The 16805-nt window shown below is 45.3% G+C and overlaps 1 protein-coding gene across 1 annotated transcript in view; it reads left to right on the top strand.

Annotated features, from left to right (window-relative positions):
* The first annotated feature begins 2247 nt into the window (after positions 1-2247).
* Positions 2248-16805, top strand: part of Pgant9 (polypeptide N-acetylgalactosaminyltransferase 9) — a 316894-nt gene continuing 302336 nt past the window's right edge. Inside the window, exon 1 of the mRNA XM_071591079.1 lies at positions 2248-2308. The gene's annotated coding sequence lies outside the window, so the exon portion shown is untranslated. The remainder of the gene's footprint in view (positions 2309-16805) is intronic.

Below are 16805 nucleotides of genomic sequence, written 5' to 3'. Positions count from 1 at the left end.
ATCATTATATAATTATATATTGGCCCACCTATGGGCACATCCACAGGTGTGCCCCCATTGGTTCACATCCATGGACACCTCTTATGTTGTTACATATTCGCAAAAAATATTTGAAAGGCATATAATTTTTGGAGAATCTTTGAAATGATATTTCTCTTTCAACATTAATGCCATAAAATCATTCTACAATTTAATATATCCAAACTGTTAATAAATTTTAAACGCTAAATTGTACGTTTTAAATTTAAATGAAATTGTACCTTCTCAAATTTACTGGTTACCATTTTTGTGTGCGTACAAACAGTTTATGATAGAATATAGTAAAACGTATAGAGCTTTCAGTGGCATGAATTTCCCACATTTCAAATGTTATTGTCAGAATTAGAATAGGAAAGTGAAGTGATACATTTCCTCGCCCTTAAAACGCACTCTGACCTGAGAGATAAGAATTTACAACAAATGATCGAATCAGACTGAACATTATCAACATATTGAAGGGTACCTCGTTAAACAAACATTAGAAGCTATATCAAAGTTTATTCATCCTACTGGTAGAATCACATGTGCTCATTCTTCATCATAGCTGCGAAATCATTTCCGCTATTACTTTAGCAGGGGTTTGTCATTCTTCTCCAAAGTAATGTCATCTTCACTTCCATGTCGTGCGATTCTAATGCCATGTTTTTCAAAGGACTGGATGGTCCCAATTTTCACGTTCTGCTAGGACATTTTCAACCAATCACAAACACTGGATGTCGACGACCGTTTCATTCTTATCGCCTGTGACTTCATGGTTCGGGTGCCTTCTAACTTTTCCTCATTATTCAAGTACCAGCGGATTAGTCTCCTGTCCCTCCAATCTATTCCTATTTTCTTCAATACACTCATTAGTTTTTCCCAATTCACTCTATTAAACGCTTTTTCGAAATCTACGAAACAGGCAAATATCTCCTGGTTGTGTGCTATATTCCTCTCGATTAATAATCTCATTACGACAATGGCATCTCGCGTACCTGTCCCCTTCCTAAACCCAAACTGATCATCCCCTAAGTAATCATTTGCCCTACTCTCTATCCTTTTGTTTATTATCCTGAGAAAAATTTTAGCTGCGTGGGATATCAAACTTATCGTCCTGTATTCCTCACATGATGTAGCCTTTACCTTTTTCGGAGTAGGAACTAAAACTGATCTCACAAAGTCTTCCGTTCAGATTCCTTCCTCATAAATACTACGGATCAGCCCATATAGCCTCTTCCTCCCTCATTTTCCTAAGCATTTTAAAAGTTCCACGGGAATGTTATCCACCCACACGACCTTATTTAGCTTCATCTCCCTTAATGCCCTTTCTATCTCATCGTCGAGTATGCCTGGACCTAAGCTATCTTCCTCTACGTCATGTTCCTTTTCTATGTCTAACTTTGTTGGTCTAAGTTCTTTACTATACATTTCTTCTATATATTCCTTCCATCTCTCTTGGATCTTTTCTGTTTCAATTGTTATTTTTACCCGACTTTTCTCTAACGGTTAACACAGATTTTTCCTTCTTTCTTCGGCCTTCATATATAGCGCACCAATTTCACCCTTCCGCTGTAAAATTACCATATTTTCGACCTGCGTCTTTCACCATGCTTCTTTTGCTTTATTTGTCACTCATCTCAGTTTATTATTTATCGTCTATACTCACTTTCCTTCTCTGTTCTATCTTTCCTTCTCTTTCCTTCTCTGTTCTAACTCTGGCACTGGCTACACACAACCCGACTACACGAAAGTACAGAAATCGGAAAGTTAATATTCACCCTTAAAACACTACATAGAATCGCCCTGATAGCTGGTGGTCCTGATGCCCTCTTGATGTATGTAAAATGAGAGTTCTTCCTACTGCTTTTGAAATGTGTCAGTTGATGAAAATTGGGAGGTCCAAAATACTGGAAGCTTCTGATTTAGCACCCTGCCTCGGTTCATTCACTATCAAAGAAATGCTTTTCAAGACTTTGGTGAATCAGTAGTAATCAATGCCATTTTTGGTACAAATACATGTAATCGTTTCGTTAATAATACCGTCCTATCTCCATTCCCCACGTGCTTACATTCTTCGGAAAATGCAATTAACATCGCTTCATGAGGATCGCGAAGTAAAATAATCGCTCATCGTGTGCTTCGAGTCTACATCTCTGCCATGATTTCAGTCTATCTTTTAAGTCCCCTGTTTAAGCCACGAAAATCGTTATTTATTCCCTTCTCTTTTTCAGATTTTCCACTCTTTTCCGAGAAGTCCACGCTGACGACCGTGAGGGTCACGTGCTCATAGGTGAGTAATCAGGCGGTGTACACGACACGGTGAGCTTGTGCATGTTCCTCCCGACGAAAACATTTCTCATTGTGTTTCCATCAGCTCTTGTAGCAGTCTTTTAGACTTCCAGAGGCGTGAACTTTGGTACATCGTTCCGTAAGTGGTCTGATCTTTGAGATTAGATGATGCAATTTGCGTGGGACGTGTCAGGCACCACGTGTTCGAAATGGATCATGATTAGTGGCCAATTATTATTATTAGGTAATCTACCGGTTAAGGTAGGTTTTTCGATGAAAACAGCTACCAAATAAATATTTTGTGTGTGACTCCTAACAAAACACAAAATCCAGTCTCCTACTACTACCTATATCAGGTCCCTCTTCATCTCTGAGTACTTCCTTCCGCCTTCATTCCGTCCAACATCCCTATCCTGCTCCTTCCCTTTCCTCGTTTGCCTAACATTCTCCTCTCTTTTACAGACTTCAACATCCCACTGCCGGTCAATACCCCCTTCATTCACTTTTCCTGCCTCCATAGGATTTCTCCCGACAAACCCCTCTCTTCGCCCACCAAACCAAGTAATTCCTTATTTGTTCTCTTCTCGGTCCATTTCACCTTCTCCATTCTTTTCCACACCCACATTTTAAAAGCCTCCAGTCTACGTCTATCCTCCTGCTTCAATGACCACGTTTCCGCGCCGTACGCTTCATATCAAAGTTTTTACGAGTACTTTCTTAACATCCTTACTCAACGTCCCCGTCATCAACTCCCTCCTCCTTGTAAAAGCCTCTTTGCCTAGCGCAATTCTTCTCCTTACGTCCCTACTACTTTGACCGTGTTGGTCCAAAACACTACCGAGATACGTAAACTGTACTACCTGCTCTAGTTTTTGCCCTCCTATTCTAATGTTAAGCTTAGCCTTTTTCTTTCTAGAAAATCGCATAACCTTTGCTTTGTTAATATTGATTCTCATCCCATACCTGTCGCACTGAATTTCTAATTCACTCAGCAATGCTAGGAACCCCTTGGCTGACTGACAAACTAAAGCCTGGTCATCAGCAAACCTAACTGATTTTACGAATTCCCCGCCCACTTTCATTCCTACCTCGAGTTCTTCCCATGCCTCTTTGATCATTTCTTCTACATACAGGTTGAACAGCGACGGCGATAATGGGCAACCCTGCCTTACACCTCTTCCTAACACTGCCCATCCGGACTCCCCGTTCCCAACTCGCACCTGAGCAGTCTGAGACAAGTACAGGTTTCTATCTCGGCCACTTTCTTCTTAATTCCCGTGGCAACGGAGACTTATCTTGTGGTCAATTTGAGAGGTTTCGTATTTTTTCTGATCAATCGAAGATTCGATATATTATCTAATCCCAGGAAGGCTTTTGGAGGTGGAATGGGAATGGCACGTGATAAGATGGAATGGGAGGCGCTGTGGAACCCGGACTACTTGCAGATGAGGACAGACATTTGTGAGTGCGGCACAGGATGGCCGTTTCCCGAGACCTCTTTCGCCGGCTCTTTTTAACGGGATGGTTTTTTTCAAGAGACATACCTTGAACTAAAATGGCGAGTGGGTCTTCCAAATTTCAAATGTTCCGTGTGAACAGCTTTCCCCATAAATCGCATCCGCGCAAAGGTCTCAAGTTGCCCCCGACAAGCACGTTAGTTTGCCCCGGCCCCTCCCCTCCCACTCCCAAAGGAAGATTTCAGAGGATTGGCGCCAAGTTTAGCATCATCAAAACATTTTCGTGCGTGTACAAAGCGGTATATGTTGTGTGCGTCAGTAGGCGGAATATCAGTTTGTCGATATATTTCTACAAGTTAGGATTTTTTTATAAATACAAGGAGTTTGTTCCTGATTGAATACTTTCGATTAAAACGATACCACCCGCTACAAAAATCTTGGAACTAGGATAAAATTTAAAGAAATGGGGAAATTAACCATTAGTTCCAAAAATTTTGAAAAAATAGCTGAAATTCAATAATAGCCCTTGAAATTTGATGATTGAAATGATATACTAACCTATTTCTATGGTGTTAAACGGAGTGTACATATTTATATTTGTAATTGCTCGCTCTGCAGCCAAGAGTGATGACATTGCTGCCTTGATTGAGTGAGGCCCCGAAATTACAATGCGACACAGTGCACGTCCAGCTAATGTGCCTGAATGTTTGACGAACCTCCGGAGCATTTGTTGGGGGGTGATTTCCATCCAGCCCCCGGCCGTGCCCCTGGGCTTCGCTCCCACGCTGGGCGACGGTCGCATCCCACGAGAGGCATCTGGGGAGAATTGTTTTCTCTGCGTGTGAATGAATTTGCATGAATTTAAAAGAATTGAAATAGAGTCAGGTATTGGGATTTCCGAATTGGTACGTTAAAATACTAGTGATAATTCACATTCTCAATGCTTCTCTCATAATATCAACAATAGATTAAATGTTAGTCCTAATTAATTCATATAACTCCAATAAAACAGATAAGATTGCAAGTTGTACTTACCAGATATGAAATTCTAAATGACGCCTTTGCGTCATCGCGAGTTAAGAGCGGAGTGTTAAGAGTGAGTGTCGCCAAGTCTTTGGACGCACAGCGTGGAGTGAGGAATCGGAAAAAGGAGGTCGAGGGGCGGAGGGCAGTGTAGGGACGGGACTTGGGTCTCTCTCGACAGTGTGGTCTTCGGTTGATGATACCCCTGTGACCTAAAATTATGAATGTGCCTTATTGCGCTGACCAGTTCCAATTTTTGAGTAAATTATGCAGGTCGGCTTCCCAACTTTCCACAAATTAAACCCTGGAGAAAATACTTGAGATAATGCTGACACTGCACCGCACATGGCTTAATTCCGATTCAATAATATCCAAGTGTAAAAATCATTCGCCTTGCCCAGAGGGGTGAAAGGCGAATCTCAAGCCGAATGGTATTCACGCACTGACATTGTGGGTCCTCCGAAAAACCTCCAACCGAGATTCTAATGAATAAATTCGCGCGCCAAACTCGCTTCTTCGCGAGGCTTTGCTCTCCCGATCCGGAGCTGTAAAGGAGGGTGAGAACGAGGGTCGTTTGGAGTTATCCTGCGAAACAGACTCCCTTTAATCCCCGGCTGGCCCGTCCTCGCGCACAACTCTCGCCTTCCTCATCCTAAACGATTGCTTCCTCCGTGGCCTCCGCGATCACCTCCAAGACTTTACCGATTACTCTTTTTCTTCTCCGGCGATTCGACCCTCGTTCATTCGTCACCGAGTCAACCTGCGGAGCATTCATCAGTCACACTCCCGTTCATCAAAGGGTTCATCCGATCCACGATCTCTCTCGACCCATTCCTCCTTTCTCCCAGCGAACTACGCATCAATGGTATTCACGTAAAATACTACCTGCCGAGTAGATACTTTGAATAAAAGAGTCAAGTTGTACGTGTGAAATCGCAGGGTGAATGGTTCGATTCTCTAATCCATTAACTGACGCTTACGAATTTCTTTTCTTGCTAGAAAGAGAGAGTTTTTAAAAGTTAAGCCGCGCTTCACTGCTGCCCGCCTCTTCCCGAGCGAGCACATCAGCTTCGTGTGGACAAGCCTTCGACACTCCGCATTCGGCGGAGGATATGTCTGCACACCCCAAGGACCAAAGAGTGGTGACCTCGAATTGTGGGTCCGAGTGTTTTCCTTTTCTCATGCGAGGAAGAAAGCATTCCTCGCTGATCTTTAGCGTGAAAGGTCGAGGTTTATCCGAGGCGCGCGAGTGAGTGCCGGATTGTGAAAAGTGGGAGGGGGGGGAGAGGCGGAGGGAGGGGAGGGAAAGAGCGCTCTCCTGGAAGAGAGAGAGAGCTGAGGCCGAGTGCATCTTGGAAATTAAGAAACTTCAATGGGAGTCGAGCATCTGCGTGGGAACGCCTTCATTTGCTCTCCGCTTTGAGAACTTCGTTTGACGTGAAAAGCGACCCGTGCCAATCTTCGACGTCGCAGCCTTTAGGTCGACGAATCACGGGAGAGTACGTGTCACCAAATGCTCCAATCACGCGTGGTCGTGGCTCTCACCCTAGTGCCACGAGTGACCAAACAGCGTTTTAATCAACGTTACAATTCGCGATTAACAGCAGCAAACGACGGGAGGACACCGTGAATCTTCGAAATCCTTTTCGGCCATTGAGTGCCAAAAATAATCCACAGCGGGCTCCAAACAAAGCGTCAAGCGGCAAACGGAGCTATCCTATTGGTCGGCGAGGGCGAAGGGAAACGTCTCATGATCCACACTGTATTAGGAAGATGTTTCTACGTTCACAAGGGCGCGTGGCGGGGGGTGTTAGGTCACAACCCGTAAAAGAGAATAAAACCACATGCAAAACCAACATATTCATATCAAACTATACCCACGAACACGTATAAATTCATGCAAAAATCTTTTTGACTCAGATGCATGCAAATGAATATGTTATCGACTAGCATACAACTGCACCTACGAATATAACTTCTACGCATCTACGCGTCTACGCATCTTGCTCCGACTTGTGAATCGAATGTCTTCACTGTAATGGTTCTTGACTTTCCCGCGAAAGAACGAATAAAAGGCAAATGAATATTTTTGACGATTCTGGCGGATTGTCTCTAAATATTATATATATATATATATATATATATATGTATATATGCTTTCATAGACGTAACACGGAAGTGCCGAATAGTACAATACACAGTAACACATAATATAGAAACACAAAAAAAGAGAACACTCACACGTATTTTCTTGATATTTCGACGGAAACAATCCGTCTTCCTCTGAAGATATAGAAGTAATGATAATATATATATAATAATGTATATATAATGTATATATAATGTATATATAATGTATATATAATATATAATAATGTATATATATATATATATACACATATATATATATGTGTGTATATATATATGTATGTATACATATATAAATATATATATATATATGTGTATACACATATATATATATATATATATATATATATATATATATATATATATATATATATATATATGTGTGTGTGTGTGTGTGTGTGTGTGTGGGTGTGTGTGTATATATATGTATATATACACACACATATATATATATTGGGTCGTGGTAGTCCAGTGGGTAGAGGGTCCATTTATTATTAGGTAAGCTACCGGTTAAGGTAGGTTTTTGGATGGACATAATTACTAATTAAATAATTTGTGACCCCTAGAAAAACACAACATCCTACTTTACATCAGGTCCCTCTTCAGCTCTGAGTACTTTCTTCCTCCCTTCATTCCGTCCCACATCCCTATCCTGCTCCTTCCCTTTCCTCGTTTGCCTAACATTTTCCCCTCAATTACAGTCTTCAACATCCCGCTGCCGGTCAAAACCCCCTTCATTCACTTTTCCTGCCTCCATAGGATTGCTCCCAACAAACCCCTCTCTTCGCCCACCATACCGAGTACTTCATCGTTTGTTTTCTTCTCTGTCCATTTCACCTTCTCCATTCTTCTCCACACCCACATTTCAAAAGCCTCCAGTCTACATCTATCCTCCTGCTTCAATGACCACGTTTCCGCGCCGTGCAATGCTACGCTCCATATCAAAGTTTTTACGAGTACTTTCTTAAGATCCTTACTCAACGTCCCCATCATTAACTCCCTCCTCCTTGTGAAAGCCTCTTTGCCTAGCGCAATTCTTCTCCTTACGTCCCTACTACTTTGACCGTGTTGGTCCAAAACACTACCGAGATACGTAAACTGTTCTACCTGCTCTAGCTTTTGCCCTCCTATTCTAATGTTAAGCTTAGACTTTTTCTTTCTAGAAAATCGCATAACCTTTGTTTTATTAATATTGATTCTCATCCCATACCTGTCGCCCTGAAATTCCAATTCGCTCAGCAATGCTTGCAACCCCATGCCTGAATGACAAACTAAAGCTTGGTCATTAGCGAACCTAACTGATTTTACGAATTCCCCACCCACTTTCACTCCTACCTCCAGTTCTTTCCATGCCTCTATAATCATTTCCTCTGCATACAGGTAGAACAACAACGGTGATAATGGGCCTTGCCTTACACCTCTTCCTAACACTGTCCAACCGGACACCCTGTTCAACACTCGCACTTGAGCAGTCTGAGACATGTACGGGTTGCGGATTAGCCTTTTTTTTTCCTCCAAACTATTCCTATTTTCTGCAATATACTCATTAGTTTTTCCAAATTCATTCTATCGAACGTTTTTTCGAAATCTACGAAACAGGCAAATACCTCCTGGTTGTGTTCTATATTCCTCTCGATTAATAATCTCATTACTGCAATGGCATCACGCGTACCTCTCCCCTTCCTAAACCCAAACTGATCATCCCCTAAGTAATCATTTGCCCTACTCTCTATCCTTTTGTTTATGATTCTGAGAAAAATTTTAGCTGCGTGGGATATCAAACTTATCGTCCTGTACTCCTCACAAGCTGTAGCCTTTACCTTTTTCGGAATAGGAACTGAAACCGATCTCACAAAGTCTTCCGGCCAGATTCCTTCCTCATAAATATTACGGATCAGCCCATATAGCCTCTTCCTCCCACATTTTCCTAAGCATTTTAAAAGTTCCGCGGGAATGTTATCCACCCCATGACCTTATTTAGTTTCATCTCCCTTAATGCCCTTTCTACCTCATTGTCTAGTATGCCTGGACCTAAGCTATCTTCCTCTACGTCATGTTCCTTTTCTATGTCTAACTTTGTTGGTCTGAGTTCTTTACTATACAGTTCTTCTATATACTCCTTCCAAAGCAAAAAAAACATGGTGGAAGACGCAGTGCGAGGATATGGAAAGTCTGCGGAGGAAAGGGGAAATCGGTGCGCTGTACAGCAAAGTTAAATCGTTATCGGGAAGTAGGAAAGGAAGAGCTATGCTAACAGTTAGAGATAAGGCGGCTATCCCTATACCGGTTATGGTTTCCAAAGAAGGCCAGGCACTCGAAGAATCACAAAGCTTGGGTGTAGCTGAGGGTGCCCAGTGAGGCTAACCCGGGACTGGAACCCTGGCCCTACGGTCAGTAGTCCACGAGTTAAAGTAATTAGACGTAAAAGGACAGCCATATTTCGGAAAGTTTAAGCTTTCGGCCTTCTTCAGGCCAGGCTCATAGACATTCTCAGTAGCTGCACAAACCAATATATATCGTGCCATTCTTTAATATATAATGTTGGAGGGGAATGTGAAATTGAGGTCCTACTCTCACTTCTTGTCTCGTCCCTGTTCTCGTGAGTGCCTCCGTCACGATGTACGACCTCCGAAGTGTGCGCGGGAGGGAGGGAGGTGAAGGCGGGAGTGTTGCCTGGCATTTGTGCGCCGATGTAGCTGGTGTAATGTTCGGAGAGGTGCGGAGAAAGTGTGACCAAAGCCTCCCCCGCTGCCATCTTCGACACGGCGCTGAGGATTATTTACGCGTGGTGACCTCAGAATGCGAAGGACGTCTTCTCGTTGCCTGAGCACCATCGCCTCCCCCGTTCGATGGAGGAGGAATGCAAGGCTCCCTCCGGGGGGTGAGGGGTTGACCCCTTCCCTCCGAGTGAACACTCGTTTGCCGCGACCTCATGCGCCGCCGAGACATGGTGTCCTTGGATACGGCGACCTGCGCTGAAAAAGTCACTGTTAATTATCCACGTAGTTTTTCTTGTGGTTAGAATGCATTAAATATGCTGCAACAAATTTCATAGCGTAAAAGTTATTTTCCTTGAGAGGGATTCGAACCCGGATCACTAAATGTCCGGCCGAGTGCTTTAGACAGTTAAGCCACCGAGGCGTCCTCTTCCACTTCGAAACCTTAACTACCTTACTAGCTTAACTGGCTGAAGTACTACTCCGGGCATCGAGGGATCCGGGTTCGAATCCCTCTCGAGGAAAATGTTTGTCAGGCTTTGAAATTTCTGCAGCGTAAAGCGTATTTGCGGATGAATCCGTAAAAATTTCCTGTCCCTGCATCTACCGCAGTTTCTTTAGATTGATCACATCGAATCTCCGCTGGACCCCTCTTCTTCGGTGTTCTCGTAATGGCGTCGTCTCTTCCCTTGCCCTTCCCATTTTTAGAAGGCAGACGGGGCCGGGGTCGGCCCGTGGCTGCGGGGACGCTCCTGAAGATTCTCCTGCTTGGCCGCGGTCTCTTACGGGTCAACTGAGCGGACCTTCGAGCTGGCCGAGAGCCCCTGGAAGGTGGCTTCAAATATGTGACCGTCTTTTTCGTTCCTTCCCCGTCGGCATTCTCGCATAGTGCCGACATACATCCTTTGCCCAAGTTTGCGAAATCGAGCCTTTCCCTTCTTTCCTGACAAGGACCTCATCTTGAGTGGCACTGCTTCGGGAAGGGAATCAACTCAAGTCAACTCCTCTCCTTTAGCCAACACTTTATTGATTTCTAACACGTTCCCCCCCTTTCCATTCCGTGCATCTCGTCGTCCTTTCCTTTCTTCCTCTCGCTTTTCCCTTTCTTGACTTCCTTTATCAAGCAGCTGCGTTGTGATGCACAGCATTCAACGTTCGCATGAGGCTCCATCGAAATTAAGTTCGCGGGAGAAGCGAGGGAAAACGGCGGTTGTTTCCCTTGGGGCAGAATTGGCTAAATCACAAGAGCAAGTTGCCTTGGACACGGAGAAAGGCGAGGAAACATGAGCAATGAATGAAGAGAATCAAGCACCTGGTCTCTTCTTCCGTCACCTTCCAAGGAGAAGGTGTTTCGAGAGCGTCTTATTCGAAGAATGGAACCTATGGAGCAGGTTCAAAGGTGGCGAGCGGCGTGTTGCACCTGCCAAAGCAATTGGAGCTGCTCCGTCTCTAACTGCCGTCCGCCCCTTAACCGATGCATCCTCGCACCGAGGCCGGAAGGAGGACTCGGGCGGGCCAAAACGACTGCTCACGGCGGAAACCGGATGTGTTTTATGTCTCTCTGGTATTGCGCGAGTCATGTTGGGTGGGGTAAATTGCTTTCGTTTTCCATGCAAACTATGCGACGAATTGGTTTCAAATAACAAATTTCACGAATATTTCTATTTTAATGGTATGTACTGAACCCCTTGTACCGAACACATTCATTCGCATGGTTATAGATGTGAGGAAAAGTGATAGGAACATATATAATGGACAGACACAGGGAGGGCGGGGAAGACAGTATCGAGCAGTTAACAAGCGTAAAAATGTTTTCATGACATGTACTCGAACCACGGATCTTCGACTTGCCGGGTCGCTGCTCTAAACTCTTGATCCATCGAGGAAACGTAATTTTGGCTGAGATCTGCTTGGGTGTTTTATGCAACCAAGTGCCCCGATGCTTTGGCCAAGAGATGGCGTTAGAGAGCTCTTTCACCCACCAAAGGAGAAATGGACGAGGGAGTGATTCGCCCGGTAGTTGAGTTGGAGCGCGCCTCCAGTGGCAACGCGGGAGCCTCTGCGGATGGTTTGCGCCCCCCCCCCTGGTGGACGCGGGGCGACACTCCCTTCGGCCGCCATACCCGCCCCATGCCGGTGGCCCTCCGGGCCAATGAGCAAGTGGAGGGAACAAATAAAAACATCCAAGTGGACGAGAAAGGGTTGGGCGTCGTTCGCCGCGCGGCTGTCTTTAAGGAGGCGCCTGTGCCACTTGTGGAATCCGCCGTCGCCCCCACCCTTCCCCCCTCCCTCCCGCCCCTGCCCCCCTCGACTCATGAGACGTTCGGAAACTCCTGTTTCTCCGCGAGGGGGGAAGGACCCCCCTGCAGGCGGCAGCCAACCCCCTCCCCCTCTCCCCTTCATTCACGCCAACGCAGGGCCGATAGCCATCGGTGCGGTGCGTGCCGGGGGGTGCACATGCACCGGGCATGCGCAGTACGCGAAGAGTTTTGGTCACGTGTCTTACACCTGAAGAGCGAGGCGATCTGAACAATATCAGGGCAGAGGTCTCCGATTGAATCTGATACTCGCCCTTGCGAGTTTATTCAAGCCATGCACACAAGGCCATTGAGAAGCGAGCCAATTACATTACAAGTGTCTCCTCTAGCGAAGACCTTCTGAATTACGGTATCGCGACGATTCCCCAACCCCATTTCAGTCCCGACTTGGCAAAAGCATACTACTGTTTCCTATTCCTACAAAAGTGCAATTTCCTCTCTCCCTCGAAGGACACCACCACCAGTGCCGTCAAAGAAGCTTGCACGCTTGTGCCCTGAAGGACCTTCCGCCTACCAGGGGAGCCTTCGTGTTGTTGACGAACCGCTTGCGTGAAATGTGTGTCGATGCTCGAAGGGATGTGCTTGGAAGAATTTGAATGAGGAGTAACTTAAATAAATCTATTTTCCGAAACCTTTCATACAAAACATGCGCTGGTTGCTGGATCCGTACTTCTTCCGTGTTTGCCTATCAAGCGTTGTTGCTTTAGGTGGCAACGGCGTCTTCAGCTCGAGGAACGATCTCCTTCGACCTGAAGACCCCTTCAGCAGAGAAAGAGAGCGACTGCTGTCACCTACGAGACTACAACGACAGGAGGAAGAGCGTGGACCCGGAACGAGACGCCTTGGAGGAACACAGGTCAACGGCGCAAGTGTTATGGACATGATCAATGAATTTTCCATGAGATCGTTGTCTCAACGCACACTGACTCGTACGTGCTCCTGGCCCATCCCGCTGAATTCGTGGGACGTGTAATGGAATATCTCGCGCCGTCACGGTCGCCATCTGATGGCGGGGAGCGGAAGTACATTGAACGTAATCTCAATGTCGAGTTAATCTTCAAATTATTTTGCTTCAACGGTAACTGGGATGGTTTCCAGCCATCGTGCGTTTTAAACAAAGTTCTATTTATCGATTGAGGTAATTATTATCTGTGAGAGTGTACTGCAGGAAGAATGTATTGTGTCACCATTCTATTGAAGCCCCAAAGAACATTTTTTCAGTTCGCCATGGTCGTTTACACGCTTGAGTGGAGTTCAACTTTATTTCTCCTTAGAGGGCATCTGTAAATTAAGGGTGGGCGAAATTATACTGATAGCATTAGATATCAGGAGCATTGGAAAAAGCCATTGTACTACTGATGACCTGGCCATTAGCAGTCATATTTTGGGCATCTCTAAGCCCGATTTATCGCATCTTTGAGACTCCTTGGCTAATAGCTAAAGCTAGATGTGACAAGGACAGCATACTATACTACGCTAATAAGAATTAAAATATGAGAAAGCTTTTGCTCCTTAGTGAGGTCGGATAGCGTTCTTTCAATCCCTCATCGTTCTAATGTAAAATTGTTTCTCAAATCTCTTGTTCTACACTTAATCTCTATAATTTTATTTACATGATCTCTCCTATCGTAGTGCGACGGGGGTGATAATGCATTTTCAACATCATCGCTGTATTAATGTCGCCGATCGCAGCATCGCTGATAACAAGGGATTCGTTAAGCACCTACTATAAATGAACCTGATGGAAAACAAGTTACTTCTGGAGACCATTTCAATATTTTTTATCTAAATATAAAGCGACAAAGAGCTGGAAAATAAAGCGACAAAGAGCTGGAAAATATCCAACGTAATCTCAGTTGACTTGAGTTCAGCTCAATTGCTCAGGTCAAACTGTTCAAAAAGGCCGAAATATACGTATTCCGAGTCCAGTGGTCCTGTCAGGAGACATCCTTTCGCTGCATGATCGACCAATAGGGGCGCTGTGTCTATATTGCTGGATGCTTTGAACTTACTGTTTATAATCCACACTCGAAACGCATTTCGGCGATTAATCGAATTCTTCCGTCGTCCGTTGCTGTTTATCGCAGAGGAGTTCACGAATGCAGACTTTGGTCACTCGTGGGGCCGGAGTGCGAGGCGCATTAGCACGCGATTGGAGCACCTGGGGACACGTCCTCGCCTCGCGATTGATGGCTCCGAATGAAAGGATCGGCACGGTCATCTTTCACGTCACCATAGGTTCATGCGCATGCGCCCGACTCCGAAGGAGAGTGCGTGCTGCAGTTTGGTTGTTGCACGCGATGCGAGGCGGCGGCATCTCCCCCCCGCCCCCCAGTGCCACTTGTTTATTTTCCTCCCCCGCCCTTCCTCTACCCCCCGAAAAAAGCCAGCCGTCCCAGCAGCCCATCTCCTCCTCCTCCGGGGAGTGGACTTTTTTCCCTCGTTGCCGCCGCCCCCCTCTTCACCCGTCCGCCTCCGCCGCTCCCTCGGGGGGCGCTCGTCTCAGGTCCTCGGCCACGTCACCTCCCACGAGGTGAGCATGCCTCCGATCACGTGACGCCCGCCGCCGTCTCCTGACATTATTCTATTCCGATTCTCACCAAGCTACTCGCTACTGCAATCATTCTTATAATTCATGTGCCATTGGGCTCGCTCCGATGAACTGCCGTGAATTGATAATTGATAAGGTATTGCTCGATCACACGCGTGACATTGGCCGAAAATCAGGGAGGCGAAATAAAAACCAGGTGCTGATGATGACGCCTAAGCGTTGAAAATAAAGAACAGTGGAAATGTAAATTGTGTTCATCATATAATGAACATGAACTTCCACAAAGTCGAGCCTGGAACAATTGGATACTGAAGATCTTCTTCAGTCATTAAGAAAGATATTCTCAGCGTTTGCGGAAATTTCATGTCCGAGCCAGGCAATCAGCGGAGAGTTCGAAATTGTTCTCTCTGACGACCAAGTCATGTCAATGCTACTTATTGCCTTGGGTTGGCTCGCTTGATTATTTCATGCCACGTGCACGTGTGCGTGTTCTAATCCGTAAAAACAGTGCTCCAGTCACGGTCACCCTCACATTTCCATAGTCTACTATTGCACCGCTTTCTCTCTTTTTCACAAAACATTTGGTAACATAGCTCGCCGTTTGTAATCGATCGGCGAGAGAGAAATCCTTATATTAATTGACAAGGACCATCGGTGATCATGAAAGCGGAGAGAATGAGACCAGAATTCCCTTTATCCCCGCGTGGCGCCTCTGACTTCCCAGAAAGAAGTTCAATTAACTCCGTGGTTACCCGTAGGATGCCTTTATTTGCCGTCGATGCTGTCGTTCTTAGATATCACTTTCATTCTGAGGACAAAGTAACTTTATCGGGTGATCCTAATGCTATACAACGTTAGCGTGACTCTTGGCAGTTAAAATTGAACTCAAAGAGTGCGTGGTTAGGAATTTTTGGAAAAAGAGCAATTCCCTCCCGAACGCCTACTGCATCGGGAACTTCGAAATGGAATGTGTAGACTCGATTAAATACTTAAAGGCGTCACCCTCAATCACGACCTCTCCCGAGTAAAACATACATGCGGGGAATATGTGGACAAGCCAACAAAATAGTTGGATTTATCAGAAGAGTACTTGGTAAATGCGATGGAAAGGTCAAAGAGAAATGTTATCTTTCGTTGGTTAGGCCTCATTTAGAATATGCTGCAACTATGAATGGGAATCTCACAAAATTGGATTAGTTGCCGAATTGGATCACATGCTGTGTAGAGGAGCTAGATTTGTAAAACGTTGCTTTGATTAACTTAGTAGCGCATCCAAAATATTAGAGGAGCTAGGCTGGGAATCACTCAATAGAGCGAAGATTAAATTACAGATAGAAACTCTCGTAAAAATTGGAAGGACGTCTCTTCAATAGCGATATGTAAAAAATATGTTACGACCCCATCGTACTGCGGTAGGAGACATAATTTCAATAAAATTATATATTTTAAGTGTACAACAGATAGATTTAAGATGCAATTTTTTCCACAAACGAAAGGGGATCAGAATAACATTGTCCGACCGCGGTAAGGTTATTCACCTCCTGCCACACAACCTAGCGTAGACTTGCAGGGTACTACATTAATATAAATTTTTCAATGCTCAACACACCCTTGGGTCATGCTTTGACGTCAGCTGAAATTGAATCCGGGCCCTACGGACTTTAGTCTCTTATCCATCAAGCCACCGTGCCTTCCAGAGACATGCTTCCACATCGCCTTACGCCAGGTTTCTCTTTCTCCCCCACCCCTCCCTCCCACTTCCTACTTTCATTTCCACTCATGTCACATGCATCCATTCCGCACCGTGTGTCCCCTTGCCTTATCTTAGTCGGATATACAGTATTCTAAGAGTTTCTACACTTGGCTCCGGTCTCAACACGAGCACTTTCTCACGCAAATAGCCGTTGAGAGGCTTCCGCACTTCGCCCGCCATTTGATCAGCCGCAGATTTTCCCTTTTTCGAGAAGAGTTTCGCTCGGCCTGGTGATCAGCCGCAGACTCCCGGGGGTCGAGCGGCCATTGGGGTGGACGGGCTCCCCACCCCACCGACGCGGCTTACGACACAATTTCCTTCGTTAATGATCGAGGGGAAAACATCATACAAATCTCCCGCACACACTTCTGTAGGCGATGAAAAATTAAGTGATCGAATGCTAACTGCAGTATACGCATCTTGTTCGGCAAACTCTTCCATAAGCCCATTTAATATCCCACGGTTATTTTTGTGTTCACATTTGCTCAAAAGTTTGAAATTTCACCGCGATCGCCATCCCCAGGTTGACGT

Source organism: Hetaerina americana, unplaced genomic scaffold (assembly GCF_022747635.1).
Source record: "Hetaerina americana unplaced genomic scaffold, ioHetAmer1.1.p SCAF_41, whole genome shotgun sequence".
Taxonomy (NCBI): Eukaryota; Metazoa; Arthropoda; class Insecta; order Odonata; family Calopterygidae; genus Hetaerina; species Hetaerina americana.
This window is presented reverse-complemented; position numbering and strand designations above follow the sequence as displayed.